At 44.0% G+C, this 6,396-nt stretch overlaps 1 pseudogene; it reads left to right on the top strand.

Moving 5' to 3' along the window:
- Positions 1-4,574: 4,574 nt before the first annotated feature.
- On the top strand, positions 4,575-5,556 carry LOC105535367 (annotated as a pseudogene).
- Positions 5,557-6,396: the final 840 nt, after the last annotated feature.

The raw sequence follows: 6,396 nt of genomic DNA on the forward strand, positions 1-6,396 counted from the left end.
TCTCTATTATTGTTAAGATCTGCAACTTGGTTCAGTAGAACTTGATGTTTTGAATAAGGAGAGCTCTTTCTTTAGAGGCAGGGAATGCTCTCACCTGCTTCCTTCTGCCTTTGACTTCTCACCCTGCACATTTGCACTGGCTCTGCTCAGGAGAACAGTTCTGAGGCCTTGGGAATGAATGCTGCACCCACGTCCGGTGAGGCTCCCATAGGTATTTAAAGTATAATCAGATGAAATTTTTAATGAAGTTCACTGGGAAGATTGAACTTACTCCAGGTCCCTATTTTGCCATTTTCTCACATTGTTACTTTGTCTTTAGAGAGCATCTTTGGATCTCTCCAACCCCTTTGTAGTGAGGAAGGGATTCTATGCCCAGTGATCCTGGGTATGAGAAGGTGCTCCTCTCCTCCTCCTCCTCCCACACATGATGGTGTGGGTTTGTTCTCACACCAGGGCCCAGAGGGTGACTTGTGACCACATTCCTTGGGGGGAGTTTCTACTAGGATATTTATATTCTGAGCAAAGGTGCAGACCCGCAATTCCTTTCCTCTTGCTTCCCAACCCTGGCCTCCATCCTTGCCCCCCACTGAGTTGATGCACTGAGGATGGCTTGTGAGCCTGAAGTTACACTCAGTGATGGCTGTGCTTATGCAGGTAGTCGTCCTCCCCTCTATAAGCCCACAGGGTGGTGTTGGTCCATCCACCTGAGAGCTTCCAAATCCCATCGAGGGAGGAACTTTGGCATTCAGGAATCCTGTCTGTATCATCTTTGACCACTGCTCCTGCAGCCTCCAGATGAAAATGTCCAGTGAGGAAAGCTCATCTCTAATGAAGTTACCCATCCCACCGAGTTTCTAAGAAGTTTCTCCCTGTGCTGAGCTTGCGTGTGCCTTATGTGCTTCCCCATGACTTCCAGCCTGAGGTCCTTACCCTGTCCTCTGGAGCAATGCAGAGTGAGTATATCCACTCCACATCCATTCTGCTGGCGTCCTTCTGAAGCCTGCTGTCCATGTGTGAACCCAGTCCCTTCATCATCTTCCACCTGGATAGTTGTATTTTTCCAGTCACTTCTCCCCCAAATGCCTGCCCACTATGACCCACTGCATCTTCTGAAAGCCTGTGCCACCCCATCTCTCCTGCTGTTCAGCTGGAAAGCAGGCTCAGGCTTCCTTAACTTATCTGTTCAGAGCCTGTGGGATTCAGGGTCAGTTTGTTTCATTATCACATTTGTAGAACTTTGTGTTGTTCCCAGCACGAGGTGGGATTTGAAAGATGAGGTGTACTCTGTTTGCAAGGATTGTTGAGATGGAGCCTAATGATTGCACACACATGTGCTGTGAAGAGTTAAGGGTAAAAAGTACAACTCTGACTCAGTGGTTCCTGAGATCAGTGAAAGAAGAGGCAAATGAAGTTAAGTGGGGGTGGGGTGGGGTTTATTGTTTTGAACTGTTTATTAAAAACACAACCTCTTCGAAGACTCAGCACTGCCGCATCATGCAAGTGGGCTTGTCCTCATCAGCTAACTGATAGGAGAACAATGCCCTAAAGTAATGGATTTATCCACCTGCTCAGGCCAGTTTCATGCAGGGGAAACTTCCCAGATGGCACATTGCCTCATTTCCAAAACCTTCTGCTGACACATGCATCACATTAATTACGACGGAAAACAAGTAAGAAGACATGTTCTACAAAAATTAGGTCACTTGTCCAGGTGCGGTGGCTCATGCCTGTAATCCCAGCACTTTGGGAGGCTGAGGTGGGTAGATCTCAAGGTCAGGAGATCGAGACCATCCTGGCTAACACGGTGAAACCCTGTCTCTACTAAAATACAAAAAAATTAGCCAGGCGTGGTGGCACGCGCCTGTAGTCCCAGCTACTTGGGAGGCTGAGGCAGGGGAATCGCTTGAACCCAGGAGGCAGAGGTTGCAGTGAACAGAGATTGTGTCACTGCACACCTGCCTGACAACAGAGCAAGACCCTGTCTCAAAAAAAAAAAAAAAGGTCACTTTTGTCACCAAGAATATTTTTTTCTTATCCACATCTATGTCACCTTTTGCGGCAGATACTTTCATGGCTGATTTCAGGCTTTTTGTTTTTTTGAGACAGGGTCTTGCTCTGTTGCTCTGTCACCCAGGTTGGAGTACAGTGGCATGATCACAGATCACTGCAGCCTTGACCTCTTGGGCTCCAGTGATCTTCCTGCCTCAGCCTCCCAAGTAGCTGGGACTACAGGCACACACCACCACATCCAGCTAATTTTTTTTTTTTTTGGTAGAGATGGCGTCTCACTTTGTTGCCCAGGCTAGTTTTGAATTCCTGGGCTCAAGCCATCCTCCCGCCTCAGCCTCCCAAAGTTCTGGGATTACAAATGTGAGCCACTGTGCCCAGCTTTTGATTTTGGACATTGTAATGCAGATCCTCTCCTTTACAACACTATTATTTGGTTATCTACTTGTAATTACTGATTTCACATTGGTCTGTTTTCACTAGATTGTAAGCTGCATGGGGACAAGCCCTGTGCCAGCATGTCTCTAGTGTCGGCAGACAATACTCGAAATCTGTTGACAGATGGATTTTATTTAAAGCTGGCCTTTTTTTTTTTTAACATTGATTGATTGAATATTAAATGTATGCATTTTATTAATTTAAAATTAATTTTAAATGCATTTTGTCTTTAGCGTCTAATTTCAAAATTTCTTGTATGAAGTTTCAGCTAAAAATGTACTTTGTGTATTCTGTAGAGTAGCTTCATATTCAGAGTTTATGAATATTTATGATTTTATGTCCACTCCTTGGCTCTTATCTCCTGGAGTTCAGCCTTATGTGCTTCTCAAAGTGTATAAAAAAATCAAAGACAGTGTCATGTCCCTTGAATTTAATTCTATCACCAAACCTCCAGGAGTCACAAAAAGTCCGTTTTTAAAAAAAACATGTGGTGAGAACAGACAACAACTTGTCTTTCTGGGCATTCTTTAGCCAGAACAGAGGTTTTCTTTCGCATAGTTTGGTGAGCATCACGAATCCTTTAAGGAGGGCGGCAGTGCTGACTTCTCCCCATTGAGAGTCAGCCTCGTCCCCTCCTCAGCCTTGTGGTTGGAGAAGGACAGACAGTGATTATTTTCTCATGTTGAAAGATGTCCGCTTCTCCTTCTCTTTCAGTGAAAAGTTGCTTTTTTAATTCAATATATACTGAACAGATTAGAGTTTCAGAAACAAAAGAAACAGAACCGACATTTATAGATCTCACTATAGAGGCATCACTAATTGGGGAAAGACAGACTAGATAATAGTCAGATGTGATATAGTATGTTTAAGCTACAGGATGGCAGGTGCATGAGTTTTGGTTGTATTATTCTTTATTTTTTTGTATGACTTATGATATTCATGATAATTCAAAAGTTTTGGAATGATTTATCTCCATTTTCTTTTCTTTGTTTAAAAAGCAAACATAGGCCAGGTGTGGTGGCTCATGCTTGTAATCCCAGGACTTTTGGAGGCCAAGGTAGGTGGATCACTTGAGGTCAGGAGTTCGAGACCAGCCTTGCCAACATGGTGAAACCCCATCTCTACTAAAAATACAAAAATTAATCAGGCATGGTGATGGCGCTAGTAATCCCAGCTACTCAAGAGGCTGAGGCAGGAGAATTACTTGAACCTGGGAGGTGGAGGTAGAAGTAAATGGAGATCCTGCCACTGCACAGTAGCCTGGGTGACGGAGTGAGACTCCATCTCAAAAAAATAAATAAAACTTTTAAAAAAATGAAATAAAAATTAAGAGCAAACATTGAGCAAGAAAAGGTGCCAGTCTGCTGAGGTATCTCTGTCCTTGTAACTAAGCCAAAGGCAGGTGGATGAGAGAAGGGAATTGCACTTAGGCTGAAAGATTCGTTATGTTGGTAGCAGGTGGTGTTGTCTGGAACTTATGAATTGCATTTTCCTTTTAGCTTTTGCAGAAAGCAAGCTATTTTTTTCTCTTATTACAGCTACTATATTTTGAGTTATTCTCACCTTTATTCCATTTTTTTAATATGGGCCTGCAAAAGTATATCTAGTACTATAACAATATATTTTTTCCTCTAAATTTTTATTTTTTAATTGTTGTGGGTATGTAGTAGGTTTATATATTATTGGGAGTATAACAACACCTTAATAGGGAGAAACAACATTTGAGTGGAGGGAAAATATGTATACAATACACAGAGTGGGGTCACGTGATACCATTCTAGGCATTTTGTCAGAGGTGGACCTAAAATTTGAATCTGAGCATGCTGGTATCTTCAAAAGGGGGAAACGTACAGCCACCAAATTCACAATTTCCAGATGATTAAAGCAAACATGTTTGCTCAGGGCAAGTGGTGCTCAGGCTTGAGAGAAAGTTCTCTTCATAAAGAGAATACTATAAAACTTCCATTCCTGGGGCGGCCTTAGCACCTGCCTGGTGGGAGCAGCCAGCCAGCCTCCCCAGCCAGCTCGCTGAGAATGGGTGGGCCAGCCCAGTGGCGCCATGATCCTCCTACCATGTAACTCCCACAGTAACTAGCTGCCCTACACCAGCTGCTCTACACCAGCTGCTCTACAGCCAGGACCACGGCTGCCTTGCTTGCGGGATGGAAAATGGATTCTGAGTCTATAACACCAATCCATTAAAAGAAAAAGAGAAACAAAAATTTCTAGGAGGAAGAGTTGGTCATAATGAAATGTTATTTTGCTGCAACTATTTAGCTTTAGTTGTTGGTGGAAAAAAGCCAAAATACCTTCCCAACAAAGTGATGATCTGAGATGACTGAAAAAGGAAACTGTTAATGAAATAGAATTTGCTACAGAAATCAAGGCAGTTAAATTGCAGCAAGATAGAATTTGTGGTTGTTTTGGACTCCATGATTAAGGTGTTCACACTCACACAGAACCCCCATCAGTTGTACATCTTTGAAACCTCCTGTAACCCTAAAGGCTGCTGTGTCCTGTGTCCTAATAGCAACAACTCTCTTCTGGCCTTGCCAGGCAGGCACACAGGCCATGTGCGGCTCGTGGAGCAGGCCAGCACAGAGAAGCCACCTGTGGACATTCCTGCTCCCGAGGGCATCCTGAGCTGCATCACACTTAACCTGCAGGGAAAAGAATTGCAACCACACCCGAAAAGGGGACGCTTATAAGAATATTTGATACTTCATCAGGACATTTAACCCAGGAGCTATGAAGAGGATCTCAAGCAGCTAATGTTTTCTGCATTAGCTTCAATCAAGATGTGTCCTTCATTTGCATATCCAGTGACCACAGTACAGTGTACATTTTTGCAGCTGAGGACCCAGAAAGGAATGAACAGTCCAACTTGGTATCAGCTAGTTTCCTTCCAAAATCCTTTAGTTCCAAAGGGGTTTCTCCAAGTTTCAGGTTCCCTTGGGCTCTCCATGCATTTGGGCCCTTGGAGTAGAGCCAAATGCAGTCACTGTGATTTGTGCAGACAGTGGCTACTACAAATTCCTATTCAACCCTAGAAGGGAATGCATCCCAGACATCTATGCACAGTTTCTAGAAATGATCTATGACAAGCTGTGATTCCTCAACCATGAGTGCAACAGCACCCAACACTCATTGTCCCTGAGGCCCCTGGGGTTGGTGCCAGTGCCCCATGGGACTCTTGGATCATGGGCTGGCGGGGCTGCCCAGTGACCTTGGTCTGAAACCATACGTGGTTGTCTGCTTTCCTAAGAAGGACTTCCATTTTTGGTATTAAAGAGAGAATCTTCATCAAAGCACTGCAGACACTCAGTGGCTCTGACCAGACCATGCTGACTGCTTGGCTGTCCCCGTTAGTTCAACTGGGACTGACAGGGCCTGCATACAAACCTGGGGACTGGGTCGAGAGGATGAACAAATTCAAGTTTGTTTTTGCAACAGACTCCGTTTTTACTGAGTCTACAGTGGGGAAATGAACAAGTGCGTAAATGTTAGTTCTTGCATTATAAGCAGATCACTTGAGGTCAGCAGTTTAAGACCAGCCTGGCCAACATGGTGAAACCCTGTTTCTACTAAAATACAAAAGTTAGCCAGGTGTGGTGGCGGGCACCTGTAATCCCAGCTACTAAGGAGGCTGATGCAGGAGAATAGCTTGAATGCGGGAGGCAGAGGTTGCAGTGAGCCGAGATCGTGCCACCCAGCCTGGGCAACAGAGTGAGACTCCGTCTCAAACAAACAAACAAACAAACAAACAAACAAACAAACATAAAACAAATGTTGAAATGAAGAAATTAAATAAGTAATTAAAGACATAAGAAAAGAACATGATGTTAGGCAAGTTGACAAAGTATCAAAGCTAACATGAAATAAAACATTAATGACTGAATTTCAACACTCGGACTGGGAGCTTCAGTTGAGACACATCTGAAGAGGGATCTG

The sequence above is a fragment of the Mandrillus leucophaeus genome, unplaced genomic scaffold, assembly GCF_000951045.1.
Source record: "Mandrillus leucophaeus isolate KB7577 unplaced genomic scaffold, Mleu.le_1.0 Scaffold145, whole genome shotgun sequence".
NCBI classification, from domain to species: domain Eukaryota; kingdom Metazoa; phylum Chordata; class Mammalia; order Primates; family Cercopithecidae; genus Mandrillus; species Mandrillus leucophaeus.